General features: G+C 38.4%; 1 non-coding gene across 1 annotated transcript; it reads right to left on the bottom strand.

Annotated features, from left to right (window-relative positions):
• Positions 1-4,062: 4,062 nt before the first annotated feature.
• Positions 4,063-4,169, bottom strand: LOC141722223 (small nucleolar RNA R71). Its single transcript, XR_012575244.1, has one exon. It is a non-coding gene; the product is annotated as a small nucleolar RNA R71 (small nucleolar RNA).
• Positions 4,170-18,965: the final 14,796 nt, after the last annotated feature.

Genomic DNA, 18,965 nt, shown 5'->3' on the forward strand with positions numbered 1-18,965 from the left:
ATTGATTAGAAATTGTTTCTCAAAATTGTTTTGACTGTAGATCTGGGTTCTACAAGTGTTGTAGATCGTCTGGGTATTTTTTCATAATTTTCTAATGTGTGGATTAATTATTATGAAATTTTGAAGTTGTTATTATTAAATTCATAATTATATATATATATAATCTGTTAGTATATATATATGTTTGGTATCCTGCTGATTAAAGAAAAGGGCAGTACGTTCTGATGTTAATGTTGATGGTGATTGGCACGTCGTTCAATGGTTACTGCGGCGGCTGTTTGATTAATAAAAAAAAACAAAAAAACAAAAAAAACAAAGTTGACAGGCGCAGAAGAAAGGAACAGACGCGTGCAGGGAAGGGGGTGTCGCGCATTCCGGGAATGCGTTACACCCTGTGGCGCATTCACGGAATGCGTTACAGCTTTTTAATGGCTTAAAAGGGTTGTAACGCATTACCGGAATGCATTATAGGGCTTGTATCGCGTTCTTGTAATGCGTTACAGCCCATCTATTTTTTTTAATTTGATTTCTAGGAATTTCGTAACTCCGTTTTGGGCGTACAATATATCGTTGGATTCGTTTTTCCGAGACGGATCTAATGGAGTGGTCAATTTTTTCTTATATAAAAGTGTTGAACTGTTTATATTCCCAAAAGTGTTTTAAAGCATGTTTTAACTGTTTTAATTACTTTTAAATGCCTCATGTGATACATAGCGATGTATAATGCTTAGACTAATATGCTACATGATTTAACATGCCTACCTTTACATTTATTCATGCTTATATATGTGATATATGCTTAAATTATCATACAATGATAGATTTAGGTGAACTTAATTAACATAAGGCATATGTTAGACAATCTAGTATACTGAAATTGTTTCATGACCTTAATATAAATATTATGAATATAATCATGAGATTCTTGTGTTTATGAAACACGTAATTGAATATGAATTTTCAGTATTGAGAGAAAGGATGATTCTATCAACAACAAATTTCTATCTGTAAGAAAGGGGTATTAAGTGACGCCTCTTGACAATGCTCCCCCCGATCTGGGAATCATCTGATTATCGATTATTGATTTGAAATATTTAATTTAAAAGGAAGGATCTCTTTATAATATGATTATGATTGTAACGTAATATAATCCCTCTAAAATTAAATAATATCAAGTAATAATTGGACAATGACACAACGGGCTTGTGTCGGTCAAAGCCTTCCAACATGTTAGAAAGTAGTTCTTATTTTTGAACCATAGTCGTTTCATGCTACAGCCGAGGGCTTTGATTTCGAAATAAGAAATACTTGTGTATTACATAGAGATGTGTACATTGAATTAGAATCTAAAGGTCGTTACGTGCTGCAGCCGTGGGCCGTTGGAGACTAATTCAATTGTACGAAATATTGGGTTAGACTTGACTTAGAATATTGATTCTGTCATGCTACAGCCGTGACTCAATTATTCAAGAGGATAAAGTTTTATTAGGGAATAACATAAGATGTAATTGACAAGAGTTGTCTGCCTATTGAACATCACATGCCGTTTCGTGCTACAGCCGAGGTTGTGTGATGGAATGTAGGATCCCTATTCCCACTAGCATTATGAATGCTCAATTAACTAATGGGAGCCACTTATGAATAAAGACCCGATTCATATAGTGTTTTGAAATGAAATTGAATATTTGCTAAGTGTTGTTATGTGTTCATCATTTACAGATTTACTATATACGTTATGTCTTCTACACTATCACTCCGGAGCATACTAGATGCTCATAAGTTGCCTGGTCCTAATTTTGCTGACTGACATCGAAACTTGAGAATTGTTCTCAGGGTTGAGAAGCTGGAATATGTGCTTGACTCACCTAAGCCTACTGAACCTGCTAGCGATGCATATAATGATGAACATGTTGTGTATCGTAAGTGGATAGTTGATAAGTGGCATTTTATACCACTTAGAACGTCTTAAAATGGCTTAAATTGGTGTCTTGAAATCAAGTATTTTGTGTATTTGATGCGTTTTTCTAGTGTTTATGCATTTCAGGGTATTAATTGCATTTCGGGGGAGGAATCATCAAGAATAAGCCTTGGCATGTGTTCACCATTGCGAGAGGAAAGGAATGGGCAGATTACGGCGAAGAAACGGAAAAAACCTGGATTTTTTCCAGTAGAGGCCTGCGCGCCCGCGCAGCAATGCTGAGCGGCCGCGCAGCAACCTGCGCGCCCGCGCAGCTATGCTGAGCGGCCGCGCAGGGTCGGGGAAAAAGATAAATTATTTTAGACTTCTACTTCTATTTGGCTTCCAACTTCTATGTAATCTGAGTTTTATGGGACTATTATATAGGTAGATTTGAGACGTTTTCACAGAGAGTATTAAGGGGATTATGTTTTAGATTGTGTTTTACGCAAGAAGCAAAGGAGATAAGGAAGAAGACCGATTTAGCACACCGCAACGAAGAGGAAGCATATTTTCTTGTGATTCTTGTTTCGTTGTAACGTTGGATGCTAGTTTTCTTGCTTTGACTTATTTACTCTTGTGACGTACTCTGTTTTAATATAATTAGTTTAGTTATTATTTTCTTGTGTTTGTTAATCATGATTTCATATGAACCCATGATGGCGATAAGTTCTATTATGGGCTAATTGTGATCATGGGGTTGCAACGGATTTATTATGGAATTCTTTAGTTAATTATTTAATACTTTAGTATGTGATGATTGCTTGATATCTAGTATTGGTTGTGCGTATTCGTCTTATGTGCGTCGCGAACATATAAGATAGGGTGTTAATCTCTTGTGAAGCGACGGTGGATCTTGAGATTTAGAACTTGCCATGCTAGCATAGGTTCATGTACGTTGAGCATGATTAGTGGGTAACTCTAACAGTTTTATTTGCCCTATGTAATCAAAAAGGAATAACTTGTGCTTAAATCGTTGTGTTGTCAATTTCTGTAGACATATAGGAACTCAACATAATTGATGACTATTCAACTTCTATCTTAATTGTGGATGCTTGGTGGAATGGTATTAGTACAATGAAAGTTGGCTTTTATCAGTTTCGTGTTATTCGATTAATATCATCACTATCACATGCTAAAGGTAATAACAATGGCTATAGAAGGAAGTAATAATGAAGTTGTGATCTCATGAGTGTTTTATTATTGATAAATTGAAGTGTTAGTTAAGTGGTTAATTAAGTAGTTAATTATAGTTAATATTTAATCAACAATTTTAAGTGTTATTATCTTAACATTGAGAAGTAATCATACATTGGTGAGTGAATTTAATTAGACAATAATTTAGTCTGAGTCTCTGAGGGAACGAACTAGAAAATATTCTATATTACTTGCGAACGCGTATACTTGCGTGAATATTAGCGCGTGTTTTCGCCCTAACAAGTTTTTGGCGCCGCTGCCGGGGACTCGGCGTATTTGTTTAGTTTATGTACTTACCATCATTGGTCATTAGGACTCAGTGATTAGGACGTAGTAGTTACTTATTTTTTCTGGTTGTGTTTCAGGTACTTTAGCAAGCGTTTATGCAAACTCGTTCTCGTGCTCGCAAGAGGACTTCAGATACAGCTGAGGAGACAGACGAAGTTCTTGATATTCCGGAGAAGTTAGATTTTGAGGATTCGGATTCAGGAACTGAGCAGAAAGAACCAGTAAACATGGGAGATCGTATTGTTCAAGCTGATCCAGCTCTTATGGATTTTTCTCGGCCTAAAATTGATGACATTCAGTCAAGCATCCTTCATCCGGCTATTCAAGCTAACACCTTTGAAATCAAGCCGGGCACTATTCAGATGGTGCAGAATTCTGTTTCTTTTGGAGGAGCGGCAACTGAAGACCCCAACATGCACATAAGGAATTTTGTCAAGATCTGCAGCACTTTTAAGTATAATGGCGTGACTGATGAGGCTATCAAGTTGAGGCTTTTCCCATTCTCACTAAGGGATAAGGCTAAAGACTGGTTACATTCTGAACCAGCTGGGTCCATCACTACGTGGCAAGATCTTGCGCAAAAGTTTCTGGTGAAGTTTTATCCGATGGCAAAGACTGCTGCTATGAGGAGTGCTCTTACTCAATTTGCGCAGCAACCTACAGAATCTATGTGCGAGGCTTGGGAACGCTACAAGGAAATGTTGAGAAAATGTCCACATCATGGAATGCCGGATTGGATGGTGATCACTGGTTTCTATAATGGTTTGGGGGCCCAATCTCGGCCCATGCTCGATGCAGTAGCTGGAGGCGCCTTATGGGCTAAAAGCTATACTGAGGCGTATAATCTTATCGAGACGATGGCTGCAAATGAGCATCAAAACCCAACTCAGAGGATGACGTCAGGCAAGGTAGCAGGTATTCTGGAAGTTGATGCAGCCACCGCTATTGCAGCCCAGCTCCAAGCGCTATCAATGAAGGTTGATTCTTTGGCTACGTATGGAGTTAATCAAATAGCTATGGTTTGTGAGCTTTGTGCAGGTTCTCATGCTACGGATCAGTGTTCTCTTGTAAACGAATCTGTTCAGTATGTGAATAATTATCAGCGACAACAGCAGCCTGTGCCAGTGACCTATCATCCTAACAACAGAAATCATCCAAATTTCATCTGGGGGAATAATCAGAATGCTATTCAGCCATCATATCAGCAAGGAGTGAGTAAACAGTTTAACCCACCTGGATTCCAGCAACCACAGCAGTATGCTACAAGGCAATCATCCAAATTTCAGCTGGGGGAATAATCAGAATGCTATTCAGCCATCATATCAGCAAGGAGTGAGTAAACAGTTTAACCCACCTGGATTCCAGCAACCACAGCAGTATGCTACAAGGAAATCATATCCTCAACAGGGAAGTGCAGCTGCACCTACTAGTGCTAATTTTGAGGAACTTAAGATGTTGTGCAAGAGTCAGGCGGTTTCTATCAAGACCTTGGAAAATCAAATTGGTCAATTAGCCAATGCAGTGCTCAATCGTCAACCTGGCACTCTTCCCAGTGACACGGAAGTACCAGGCAGGAAGGAAGCTAAAGAGCAAGTCAAGGCTATTACCTTAAGGTCTGGAAAAGTAGCTGATGCTGAAAAGGCAAAAGAAGTAGAAGCTGAAATTAGAGGTGAAGAATCTAAGCAAAAGGAGAAAGCGGCGGAACCAAGGAAGACTACTGTTGAACACACTCTGCCTGAGGCTAATACAGGGGAGAAACAGCTCTATCCTCCACCACCTTTTCCTAAGAGATTGCAGCAACAAAAGCTGGATAGACAGTTCGGGAAGTTTCTGGAGGTGTTCAAGAAACTTCACATCAATATACCTTTCGCTGAGGCTCTGGAACAAATGCCTAGTTATGCGAAGTTTATGAAGACTATTCTTTCAAGGAAGGTGAAACTGGATGACCTTGAAACCGTTGCTCTCACGGAAGAATGCAGCGCTGTTCTGCAACAAAAGTTACCACCAAAACTGAAAGATCCAGGGAGCTTCACCATTCCTTGCACAATTGGCAATCTGACGTTTGACAAGTGCCTTTGTGATTTGGGAGCAAGCATTAATCTGATGCCGTTGTCGATCTTTAAAAAACTGGATCTGCCTGATCTAAAACCCACGTACATGTCACTACAATTGGCTGACCGTTCCATTACTTACCCAAGGGGCATAGTTGAGGATGTGCTCGTCAAAGTGGATAAGCTCTTCTTTCCAGCAGATTTTGTTATTCTGGATTTTGAGGAAGATAAGAAGATTCCCATAATCTTGGGGAGGCCTTTCTTGGCTACTGGCCGTACCTTGATAGATGTGCAAAAAGGGGAACTTACTATGCGGGTCCAAGATCAGGATGTGACCTTCAACGTATTCAAGGCAATGAAATTCCCTACAGAAGATGAGGAGTGCTTAAAAGTGGATGTGATTGATTCTGCGGTTACTTCGGAACTCGATCACATGCTAATGTCTGATGCATTGGAAAAGGCCTTAGTGGGGGATTTTGACAGCGATGATGAAGATAGCAACGAGCAATTACAATATCTCAACGCTTCTCCCTGGAAGCGAAAGCTGGACATACCATTTGAATCTCTTGGTACTTCTGACCTTAAGAACGCTGATGGGAAGCTCAAACCATCAATAGAGGAAGCACCTACCTTGGAGCTCAAGCCATTACCTGAACACTTGAGGTATGCTTTTTTAGGTGATTCATCTACGTTACCTGTTTTTATTTCATCTGACCTTTCAGGTAGTGAGGAAGACAAGCTCTTAAGGAGTTTGAGAGAATTCAAATCGGCTATTGGATGGACCATAGCAGACATCAAGGGGATAAGTCCTTCATATTGTATGCATAAAATTCTGCTAGAGGAAGGTAGTAAGCCAACTGTGGAACAGCAGCGAAGACTGAATCCCATCATGAAGGAGGTGGTGAAGAAAGAAATTCTGAAGTGGCTAGATGCAGGCATCATTTATCCTATTTCTGACAGCTCGTGGGTGAGCCCCGTACAATGTGTACCTAAGAAGGGAGGTATCACTGTGGTCGCAAATGAAAAGAATGAGCTCATCCCTACTCGAACAGTTACAGGATGGAGAGTATGCATGGATTATAGAAAATTGAACAAAGCCACAAGGAAGGATCACTTCCCCCTTCCATTTATTGATCAAATGCTTGACAGATTGGCGGGTCATGAGTATTTTTGTCTTCTGGATGGTTATTCCGGGTATAATCAGATTTGTATTGCACCAGAGGATCAGGAAAAGACTACCTTCACTTGTCCATTTGGCACATTTGCTTTTCGCAGAGTTTCGTTTGGGTTATGTGGCGCACCGACCACCTTTCAGAGATGTATGATGGCTATATTCTCTGACATGATTGGAAATAACGTCGAAGTGTTCATGGATGACTTCTCCGTCTTTGGACACTCATATGATGAATGTTTGAATAATCTGCGCGCCGTACTCAAAAGATGCGTGGAAACTAATTTGGTGCTTAATTGGGAGAAATGTCATTTTATGGTGCGTGAAGGCATTATCCTTGGGCATAAGGTCTCTAGCAAGGGTCTGGAGGTGGACAAGGCCAAGGTGGGAGTCATTGAAAATCTTCCCCCACCTAATTCTGTGAAAGGAATCCGTAGTTTTCTTGGTCATGCGGGTTTTTATCGGCGATTCATCAAGGACTTTTCAAAGATATCTAAGCCGTTGTGCAATTTGCTTGAGAAAGATGTGCCTTTCAAATTTGATGATGAATGTTTGGCAGCATTCGAGACTCTCAAGGAGAGTTTGATCACGGCACCAGTCATTACAGCACCAGATTGGACAGAACCATTTGAGATGATGTGTGATGCGAGTGATTATGCGGTAGGTGCAGTTCTGGGACAGCGCAAGAAAAATCTCTTCCATGTGGTCTACTATGCGAGTAAGACTTTAAATGGTGCCCAATTGAACTACACCACTACTGAGAAGGAGCTTTTGGCTATAGTCTTTGGCTTTGAGAAATTTCGATCTTATCTGCTTGGTACGAAAGTAACAGTATTCACTGATCATGCAGCTATTCGCTATCTGGTTTCTAAGAAGGATTCGAAGCCGAGACTCATTCGTTGGGTGCTTTTACTTCAGTAATTTGAGTTAGAGATCAAAGATAGAAAAGGTACTGAGAATCAAGTAGCTGACCATCTCTCTAGGTTGGAGAATCCCGATTCTACTTCACAAGATAGGACGTTAAGCAATGAATCTTTTCCGGATGAGCAGTTGTTTGCAATTCAGGAGGAAGAACCATGGTTTCCAGATATTGTAAACTATCTCGTTAGCAATATAATGCCTCTTAATTTGACATCCGCTCAAAAGAAGAAGTTTCTGCATGAGGTGAAGTGGTATATGTGGGATGAACCATATTTGTTTAGACAGGGAGCTGACCAGATCATCAGGAGATGTATCCCGTTCTGTGAGACGGAGGGGATATTACGAGACTGCCATTCCACGGTTTATGGGGGACACTATGGAGGTGAGAAGACGGCAGCTCGTATTCTGCAAGCAGGTTTTTTCTGGCCTACTTTGTTCAAGGATGCTCATCAGTTTGTTTTAAGGTGTGATCGTTGCCAAAGAGTGGGAAATTTGTCAAGGAAGGATGAAATGCGATTAAATGTGATGCTTATAGTCGAGGTCTTTGATGTATGGGGAATCGATTTCATGGGGCCTTTTATCTCGTCTTGTAATAATCAGTACATCTTGCTGGCAGTCGATTATGTCTCAAAATGGGTCGAAGTTAAAACTTTACCGACAAATGATGCAAAGGCAGTACTAAATTTTCTTCATAAGCAAATTTTCACAAGGTTTGGAACACCTCGGGTAATCATAAGTGATGAAGGATCGCATTTTTGCAACCGTAAGTTCACTTCTATGATGCAGCGTTATAATGTGAATCATCGAGTAGCTACTGCCTATCATCCGCAAACAAATGGTCAAGCGGAAGTGTCTAACAGAGAGATAAAGCGCATTCTAGAGAAGGTTGTTTGTCCGTCAAGGAAGGATTGATCTTTAAAGCTCGATGAAGCTGTTTGGGCTTACAGAACAGCATACAAAACTCCACTTAGGATGTCACCGTTTCAGTTGGTGTACGGTAAGGGATGTCATCTACCGGCGGAGCTTGAGCATAAGGCCTACTGGGCATTGAAGAAATTAAACCTGGATTTAGATGCAGCTGGTAAGAAAAGAATGCTTCAGCTTAATGAACTTGATGAATTTCGACTTCAAGCGTACGAGAATAACAAAATGTATAAGGAAAAGGTGAAGAGGTGGCACGATAGGAAGCTACATCCTAAGTTATTTGTGCCAAGGCAACAAGTTCTTTTATTCAACTCTCGGCTCCGACTTTTTCCTGGGAAGTTGAAATCAAGGTGGTCTGGACCTTTTATTTTCAAAACTGTGTTTCCACATGGAGCGGTGGAAATTTTTGAGAATGATTCGGACCAAGCATTCAAGGTTAACGATCAGCGGTTGAAGCACTACTATGGGGACATGGCAAACCGAGAGGTGGTTAGTGCCATTTTATTGACTACTTGAGAAAGGTACGGAACGTCAAGCTAATGACGAAAAAGAAGCGCTGCGTGGGAGGCAACCCATGAATTGTTGTTACAGGAACCCTTAGAAGTTAATAACCTATCCATAAACACAAAAAAATCAGAAAACAGGTGCTGAAATTTTTTTTTCCAGAGACCCTCTGCGCGCCCGCGCAGCTATGCTGAGCGGCCGCGCAGGGGTCGAGTTCCAGAAAATTTTTTACAGTTCAGAAAAAAAAAACAAACAAACAAAAACACAAAAACAGTTTTAGCCCATAAACCCACGAATTGTTCCCACTACCCCATCATTTTATCCCTTAATTCCCAAACCCTAATCTAATCCACACCATATATATACATACACCTATCCTACATACCTCCCACAAAACTTCCTACACTTAAACCCTCTCACAAACATCAAAAATCAGTTCTTACACACTTTTATTCACGAATCAATGGCACCCAAGAGAGCACGCACTATTGACAGCAGCAGCACAGTTCCTACTGCTGATTCATCGAAGGGTACTGCTGCAAGGCCTCGGTTAACTGACAGAGCTGCGGAGGAGGAGTACACTAGGCTGTTGGGGAAGCCGATTCTGAAGGAGAGGGGGTTTTTACCATCAGGGAGGGATGGTGAGTTGTTGCCCATGATTGCAGAGAAGGGGTGGATAGCTTTTTGTGAGTCACCTGAAGCAGTACCGATGAGCGTTGTTCGCGAGTTCTACGCGAACGCGAAGGCTGAAAAGAATGGGTTTTCTGTAGTCCGTGGGCTGACAGTTGATTATCATCCTGCGGCGATTCGCCGTGTGATTGGACAGCGAGAGAGGAAGCCCGAGGAGGAAAACTGGAATAAAAAGACTGCTGATGATTTTGACTTGGATTTGATTTGTGCGACTCTCTGTCGACCGGGCACAGTTTGGACCCGCAGTCCAGGCAATAATGAGTATCGTCACTTTCCGGCGATCGCCATCAACAGGTATGCCCGTGCATGGAATGTATTTATATGTGCTAATATTTTGCCTTCTTCACATACACACGAGGTCACAGTTGAGAGAGCACAGTTGTTGTGGGGAATTCTGCATGATGAGTACTATGTGGACCTTGGTGAGTTTATCTACCAAGGAATTCTGAAGTTTTTGAGGGGAGCAAAGCATATGAACATCCCTTATGCATCCACGGTTACGAAGCTATGCCGAGCAGTGGGAGTAAACTGGCCGGCTCATGAGCAGTTGCAGTTGCCAGCAGCTCCGATTGATTCTGGCACTCTGAATGGGATGCAGGAGTGGACCGGTGGTGAGCCTGAGGAGCATGGGCTGGGTTATCATCTTCCAGGAGGGCGTCCAGCACGAGGTGCTACTATGGCTAGGCCAGGGCATGGTGAGGCTGGTTCTTCGAGAGCTCAGGAGGGTGCTGGGATGGGTGATGCCCAGTATAGGAGGCTTTCACGGCGGATGGATGCCATGTATGAGACGCAGAGCAGGTTTGCTCAGGAGCTCACCCTTGCGTTAGGGACTGCTTTTCGAGGCCTTGGAGCTGATATTCAGTGGCCAGTTTTTGGTGAGGACTCTGTATACCCACCGCCTGATACTCCACCCACTGAGGGTGATGATGATGATGACTCCGAGTAGGTATACCCTGTGTTCCTTTCTACTACTTTCACTGAGGACAGTGAAGATTTTTAGTTTGGGGGTGGTAGTTAAGGAATATTGTGTGTGTCATTTAGTTGCATATTCATGATAGTTTAGTTCATTTAGTTGCATAATTTATGCCATATAGTTTTTTTTTATGAATGTCATGTAGCTCATGCATTTACCATGATCCCTTTTGCAATAAGTTATCGACTGAATTGTGATATTGATGCGAGTGTAGTGATAGCATTAAAGTGATATTAAGTTGTGTAGGTTGATATGCATGCTAGAAACAATTGTAAGTCCACTAAGTCTTAAAGAATGCGTAAGGGCTAGATTGTTGTTATGATTTGGTTGTTTTCAAGGTCAATCTACTTATTATGCTTAGAATTCGATTATAGGTTCTTAGTGATAAAGACATGAAAAAAGAAAAAAATTTGGAGAAAAAAATATGGAAGTTGTTGCTAGTTATGGCTAGGCGTCAAATGGCTAGTAGCCGGCTCGCATATGTTGCGAGTAGTCTAGGGTTGAGCAAGATGGAGCGAAACGCACTTGCTCAGAAGTTATTAAAAAATAAAAAATAAAAAAAAATTGCATAATTGATCAAGAGTGGGCTCTTTGGTATTCGAGTTATTAAGTTCTTAGGGGACTTTGTGCCTAGTGACCTAAGGCTTTTAGAGTCTGGGATCCGCTAACCTAACGCTCGTTACATGGATACCATTGTATAAGTCTTTTGTGGACCTCACTCATTGCACGGTCAAATAAGCATTTGAGTTGTAAATAAAAAGCACGATTCCGTAGTAAGCTCCAGAGTTCTTGTAGTGTTGTATATCACTTTGTGCCTAGAATTTTTATTCTTTGTATAATCGTAGGATTGCCTTGAGGATAGTCTAGTCATAGTAATTGGTCTAGTTCCGAAGCATATCTGTTAAGCATTTGCACACACCACGTTTCTGGCTGTATGTCCATTTGCATGAGTTTATTGATCTTTAGTTGTCTAACTGCATTCGTTGAGATGTGACAATTTGGTTGGTTAATTGTAGTAAGGGGGATCGTTGCATTTTCATATAGATTGCATTCATGCATATTTTTATTTGTTTTTGAGTCTGTGACGCTTGAGGGCAAGCATCGATTTAAGTTTGGGGGTGTGATAAGTGGCATTTTATACCACTTAGAACGTCTTAAAATGGCTTAAATTGGTGTCTTGAAATCAAGTATTTTGTGTATTTGATGCATTTTTCTAGTGTTTGTGCATTTCAGGGTATTAATTGCATTTCGGGGGAGGAATCATCAAGAATAAGCCTTGGCATGTGTTCACCATTGCGAGAGGAAAGGAATGGGCAGATTACGGCGAAGAAACGGAGAAAACCTGGATTTTTTCCAATAGAGGCCTGCGAAGAAAACGGAGAAAATCTACCTGGATTATATAAGTAGATTTGAGACGTTTTCACAGAGAGTATTAAGGGGATTATGTTTTAGATTGTGTTTTACGCAAGAAGCAAAGGAGATAAGGAAGAAGACCGATTTAGCACACCGCAACGAAGAGGAAGCATATTTTCTTGTGATTCTTGTTTCGTTGTAACGTTGGATGCTAGTTTTCTTTCTTTGACTTATTTACTCTTGTGACGTACTCTGTTTTAATATAATTAGTTTAGTTATTATTTTCTTGTGTTTGTTAATCATGATTTCATATGAACCCATGATGGCGATAAGTTCTATTATGGGCTAATCGTGATCATGGGGTTGCAACGGATTTATTATGGAATTCTTTAGTTAATTGTTTAATACTTTAGTGTGTGATGATTGCTTGATATCTAGTATTGGTTGTGCGTATTCGTCTTATGTGCGTCGCGAACATATAAGATAGGGTGTTAATCTCTTGTGAAGCGACGGTGGATCTTGAGATTTAGAACTTGCCATGCTAGCATAGGTTCATGTACGTTGAGCATGATTAGTGGGTAACTCTAACAATTTTATTTGCCCTATGTAATCAAAAAGGAATAACTTGTGCTTAAATCGTTGTGTTGTCAATTTCTGTAGACATATAGGAACTCAACATAATTGATGACTATTCAACTTCTACCTTAATTGTGGATGCTTGGTGGAATGGTATTAGTACAATGAAAGTTGGCTTTTATCAGTTTCGTGTTATTCGATTAATATCATCACTATCACATGCTAAAGGTAATAACAATGTCTATAGAAGGAAGTAATAATGAAGTTGTGATCTCATGAGTGTTTTATTATTGATAAATTGAAGTGTTAGTTAAGTGGTTAATTAAGTAGTTAATTATAGTTAATATTTAATCAACAATTTTAAGTGTTATTATCTTAACATTGAGAAGTAATCATACATTGGTGAGTGAGTTTAATTAGACAATAATTTAGTCTGAGTCTCTGAGGGAACGAACTAGAAAATATTCTATATTACTTGCGAACGCGTATACTTGCGTGAATATTAGCGCGTGTTTTCGCCCTAACAATAGTGAAAGAGATGTGTCCTAAGTACAATCATGTATGATGATTTAGGAATAACTTTTATGTAATCTGTTTTGATTTCATTGATATTAATAAAAGACTTGTTTTGGTTTTATTGCAGGCTTTATCTATTTAAGTGTTTAAATAAGATATACCATAGTTTAGAGTAAAGCTTTTTATAGATTATGATGAGATCATAATAATGAGACCTAAAAGATGATAACTCTGAACTTAAATATTTCCTGGTCGTAGGATTACTAACTGGTAATTAGTAATCCGCAAAGATTTGTACATACTATGCTTGTTTCATTATGAAGGATGTCTGTTCTCATAGACATTTGTGCGGTGACACTATAGCTAGTATGTAGGTGCTTGTTATGGAATAAGTTCACTGAACATGACTCACACAGCTGAACAACTGATGGAGTTCAATCACGTGTCAGCAGATGTTCACATAGTGATAGTTGTACAAGTATTCTTAGACTTGAGGTCATCATAGTCATCTTGTGTACACTGAACTATACTTTGGTTTAGTTCTTAGTGTCTAGGGAAAATAATAAGGGCTCTACTGGGTGTAGGAATTTGTACACGAAGATAGTGTATGATCAATAAAGAATCTACCCCTTCCAGTGAAGGAAGAGAATGTTCAATGCTGATCCACTTATGCTAGTTCAGGAATCTCTGGCCAGAGTGAATGAAATTAGAAAGGAGTTTCTAATTTACATTAATTAGAATTAAGCATAGTGAATGGGAAAACATATGATTAAATAAGATAGGCTTGACACAAGTTCTATGCCTTGTATTTAATCGGGACATTGCAGGGTAGAAGGAATTGATTGTACGGTAACTATTTACTGAATGGGTTCTTGGTATTCTAAGCAGTGAATTCGTATTATCCGGATAGTCGCGATATGCTGAGAAGTATCTCTCACGATGTAGAATAAATATGATTAATTAATTAATCATATTCAATGAATTAGAGAATTTATATAAATAATGATAAAATAGTTTTATTATTATTTATTTCCACTACCGGCTTAATATTGAAACTACAGGGTCACACCATAAAAGAGAATGATTTAATGGTGGAGGAATTAATTATTAATGGCTGATAATTATTTATTTGTGAAATAAATAATTAATTAGAAAATTTAAAAATTGATTAAAGGAGATTTAATTAATTATAAATTAATTAAGAAAAGTTCTTAATATTATTAATTAAGAATATAATTTTGGAAATTAAATCAAGTGAGAGAATTATTTTTCTAAAGTGTCTAGAAAAGGGATTAATGATTTAAAGGTGTTTTAATTATTAGTTAATTGGTTAATAAGAATAATCAATTAAAGGGTTAATAATAATAATATTTTATGGAAAATTTTCAGCTGAAAATTTTGCCTATAAATATACTATTATAAACCCTATTTTCCTTAACCCAAAATAAAAACCCTAATTCTAAAGTAGAAATAGAGGGAGGCAACTAATTCTCTCAACCTCTTTCTCCTCATTACAATGATCTCTTGGTGGATACCGGTGGAGTGCTTCACACTTGAGGAGCAGCTACTAGGGATCTCCGCTCATCGTTCTTGGATCGCTATTAAAGACCTCCATCTTTCCATTAACGTAAAGCTTCTTAAGGTAAACATACTGAACTACGAATTAAATATTATTTTTCGCATGGATCCTGCGGAGGGTTTCATTTTTTTTTAAGATTTAAATTTATGTTTTCGTTGCGTTTATGTGCTAAAACCCTTCAATGGCATCAGAGCTACTTGCGAAAAGTTTTTAATTCGTTTATGTGTTTAACTGTTTTCGATATATGAGCATGTACGTGATTCAGCATGATTTGATGTTGATATAATATGCTTATATATGTATGGTTTTGAATATATGATATTCATGTGAGTTGTATAATCATAAGATGATTATGTAATCTGTATATATACTGATATATACATGATTTATATTTATTTTAATTATGAGAATCATATTAGATACGGATTCTGAATTGACTGTTGCAGATTTGCTGAAATCTGGGCCTGGTGTCCGATTTACACAAACGAATACCATATTCCATAGGTAAACGAGCATCTGAACAAAACTGATAGCTTATGCTAACAACTTGTCTGTAAGGCGTTTGACGTCGTTTACTGCCCGTAAACAGTGATTCTTGTTTTTCTAATTTGATTCTGATTTTTATGATTTTTGTCATTATTTTTTATGATTAGATCATGGATAATATGATATGTTAAGATCAGATTATGTCTTTTAACATGATTTTATGTGTTGTATGAGCATGAATGATGGTTATGGCCTTTCAACCTTAGTGTAATGGTTTTGGTTTTGGTTTTGGTTTTAAATGCGACTTGCATGTCGTCAATCTTTGTAATCATAAATCTCGAATGTAACTCGAGTTATTCTTGTAAGTTCATTAGATTAGTTTTACTTTCAATTATGTAATGTAATTGAAGACTCAAGAAGGCTATCCAATGGAGGTGATACAAAGAAGAAGACGAGGCATACAAGAAGTCTAAACAAAGAAGAAGACTTATGTAATAAGTAGTTGTATTTATTTCCATCACCATATTAGATTGACCTTGATATTTATCATGAGCTTGATAAAGATCACATAGGATGGGGTCATAACCAAACACATTTACTTTATTTCACTTTACATTTACTTGTTTATTTAATTTTATATATGAGATATATGCCTATGTTTACCATGCGATGATAGATATAGGTGAACTTAAATCAATATAAGGTGTGCTCTAGAAAATCTAGAATAGGAATCGTTTCTTGCCTTAACAATAATATTATGAATATAATCATGAGATTCTTGTGTTTATGAAACACGTAATTGAATATGAATTTTCAGTATTGAGAGAAAGGATGATTCTATCAATAACAAATTTCTATCTGTAAGAAAGGGGTATTAAGTGACGCCTCTTGACAATGCTCCCCCCGATCTGGGAATCATCTGATTATCGATTATTGATTTGAAATATTTAATTTAAAAGGAAGAATCTCTTTATAATATGATTATGATTGTAACGTAATATAATCCCTCTAAAATTAAATAATATCAAGTAATAATTGGACAATGACACAACGGGCTTGTGTCGGTCAAAGCCTTCCAACATGTTAGAAAGTAGTTCTTATTTTTGAATCATTGTCGTTTCATGCTACAGCCGAGGGCTTTGATTTCGAAATAAGAAATACTTGTGTATTATATAGAGATGTGTACATTGAATTAGAATCTAAAGGTCGTTATGTGCTGCAGCCGTGGGCCATTGGAGACTAATTCAATTGTACGAAATGTTGGGTTAGACTTGACTTAGAATATTGATTCTGTCATGCTACAGCCGTGACTCAATTATTCAAGAGGCTAAAGTTTTATTAGGCAATAACATAAGATGTAATTGACAAAAGTTGTCTACCTATTGAACATCACATGCCGTTTCGTGCTACAGCCGAGGTTGTGTGATGGAATGTAGGATCCCTATTCCCACTAGCATTATGAATGCTTAATTTTCACTTAGGGATTGTATAAATTAGATAAACTAGTGGGAGCCACTTATGAATAAAGACCCAATTCATATAGTGTTTTGAAATGAAATGAATATTTGCTAAGTTGTTATGTGTTCATCATTTACAGATTTAATATATTCGTTATGTCTTCTGCACAATCACTCCGGAGTATACTAGATGCTCACAAGTTGACTGGTCCTAATTTTGCTGACTGGCTTCGAAACTTGAGAATTGTTCTCAGGGTTGAGAAGCTAGAATATGTGCTTGACTCACCTAAGCCTACTGAACCTGCTAGCGATGCACATAATGATGAACATGTTGTGTATCGTAAGTGGATAAATGATGCAAGTATTGCTCAATGCATCATGCTAGCTTCCATGAATATTGAGCTACAGAAGCAACATGAGCATATGGATGCTCACACTATCCTTATGCATCTACAAGAGTTGTATGATGTGGCTGGGAGGACAGCTCGATATGAGATATCAAAGGAGCTGTTCGGTTGTAGGATGTCTGAGGGATCATCTGTGAATGACCATGTACTTAAGATGATCAATTTGATTGAACGTCTTGGACAACTTGGTTTTGCCATGGATGGGGAGCTGAGCCAAGACTTAGTCTTGCAATCACTTCCGAGTTCGTTCTCGCAGTTTGTTGTGAACTTTCACATGAATAAGCTGGATGTCTGCCTGCCTGAACTCCAGAACATGTTGAAGACTGCGGAATCGAATTTTCCCCCTAAGAAGAGTTCTGTTCTTCTAATTGGTGAAGGTTCCAATCCTAAGAAAAGGAAGAAGAACCCTTCCAAGAAGAAGAAAGTAGGTGAGAAAAAGCCGGTTCCACCAAAAGCTGAAGACCCCAAGAGCAAAGCTGTTTGCTTTCACTGTAACAAGGCGGGGCACTGGAAGAGGAACTGCAAGGTTTACCTTGCAGAATTAAAGAAGAAGAAGGGTAGTGAGACTACCGCTTCTGATTCAGGTATGTTCATGATCGAAGTTAATATGTCACTAAGTCAAATTTCTACTTGAGTATAGATACCGCCTATGGTTCTCATATTTGCAATTCGTTGCAGGGACTAAGGAGAAGTAGGACTTTAGAAGAAGAGGAGGTGATTCTACGGATGAGAAATGGAGCAAGAGTTGCTGCTGAAGCTGTAGGATCATTTCACTTACATATGCCTATGGGCAAGACTATTATTCTAAATAATTGTTATTTTGTTCCCTCGATTGTAAGGAATATTATTTCTATTCAATGTTAGACTTGGATGGATTTTCATTTGTTATTCAGAATAATAAATGTTCAATTCTTAGAGATAACGTTCTTTATGGAAGTGGTATTTTAAATAATGGTCTGTATGTATGTGACGTAGAGCATAATTTACTACAAATTGAACATACTAATAAAAAATAAAAGGGATGATGAAAATCTCACTTTCTTGTGGCACTGCTGACTTGGTCATATTAGTGAAAATAGACTGCGGACCTTGCATAAGGAAGGGTTACTTGACCCCTTTGATTTTAAATCATATCCAACATGCGAGTCTTGTCTATTGGGTAAAATGACCAAATCTCCATTTAGTGGACATGGAGAGAGGGCTGCAGATATGCTAGGATTGGTACACACAGATGTATGTGGACCAATGTCTACGCAAGCCATGGGTGGATTTTCATACTTCATTGCTTTCATAGATGGTCGATCTAGATTCAGATATGTGTATTTGATGAAACACAAGTCTGAAGCCTTTAAAACGTTCAAAGAATATAAGTATGAAGTGGAGAAACAAACCAAACATAGTATTATAATTCTTCAATCAGATCGAGGTGGTGAATACTTGAATAGAGAGTTTCTAGCTTATCTCAAAGAAAATGGTATAGTCTCTCAGTGGACTCCTCTTTATACTCCATAATTGAATGGGGTATCTGAAAGGAGAAATCAAACTTTGTTAGACATGGTTCGGTCCATGATGAGCTATGCGAATCTTCCTGTATTCCTATGGGGTTATGCATTGGAAACCTCGGCATATTTACTGAATAAGGCGCCTTCTAAATCTGTTCCTCAAACTCCGTATGAGATATGGAAAGAAAGGAAACCGAGTCTTAAACATGTTAAGATTTGAGGATGTCCACCTTATGTCAAGAAAGTTGACCCAGATAAGCTGGAATCTCGATCCGTAAAATGTAATCTTGTGGGATATCCTAAAGAGACTTTAGGGTATTACTTTTACACTGATCATCGGGTGTTTGTCTCCAGACATGCTACCTTCTTGGAAAAGCAGTTTATCCTTGAAGGAAACAGTGGGAGCAAAATTG

The sequence above is a fragment of the Apium graveolens genome, chromosome 4, assembly GCF_009905375.1.
Source record: "Apium graveolens cultivar Ventura chromosome 4, ASM990537v1, whole genome shotgun sequence".
Taxonomy (NCBI): domain Eukaryota; kingdom Viridiplantae; phylum Streptophyta; class Magnoliopsida; order Apiales; family Apiaceae; genus Apium; species Apium graveolens.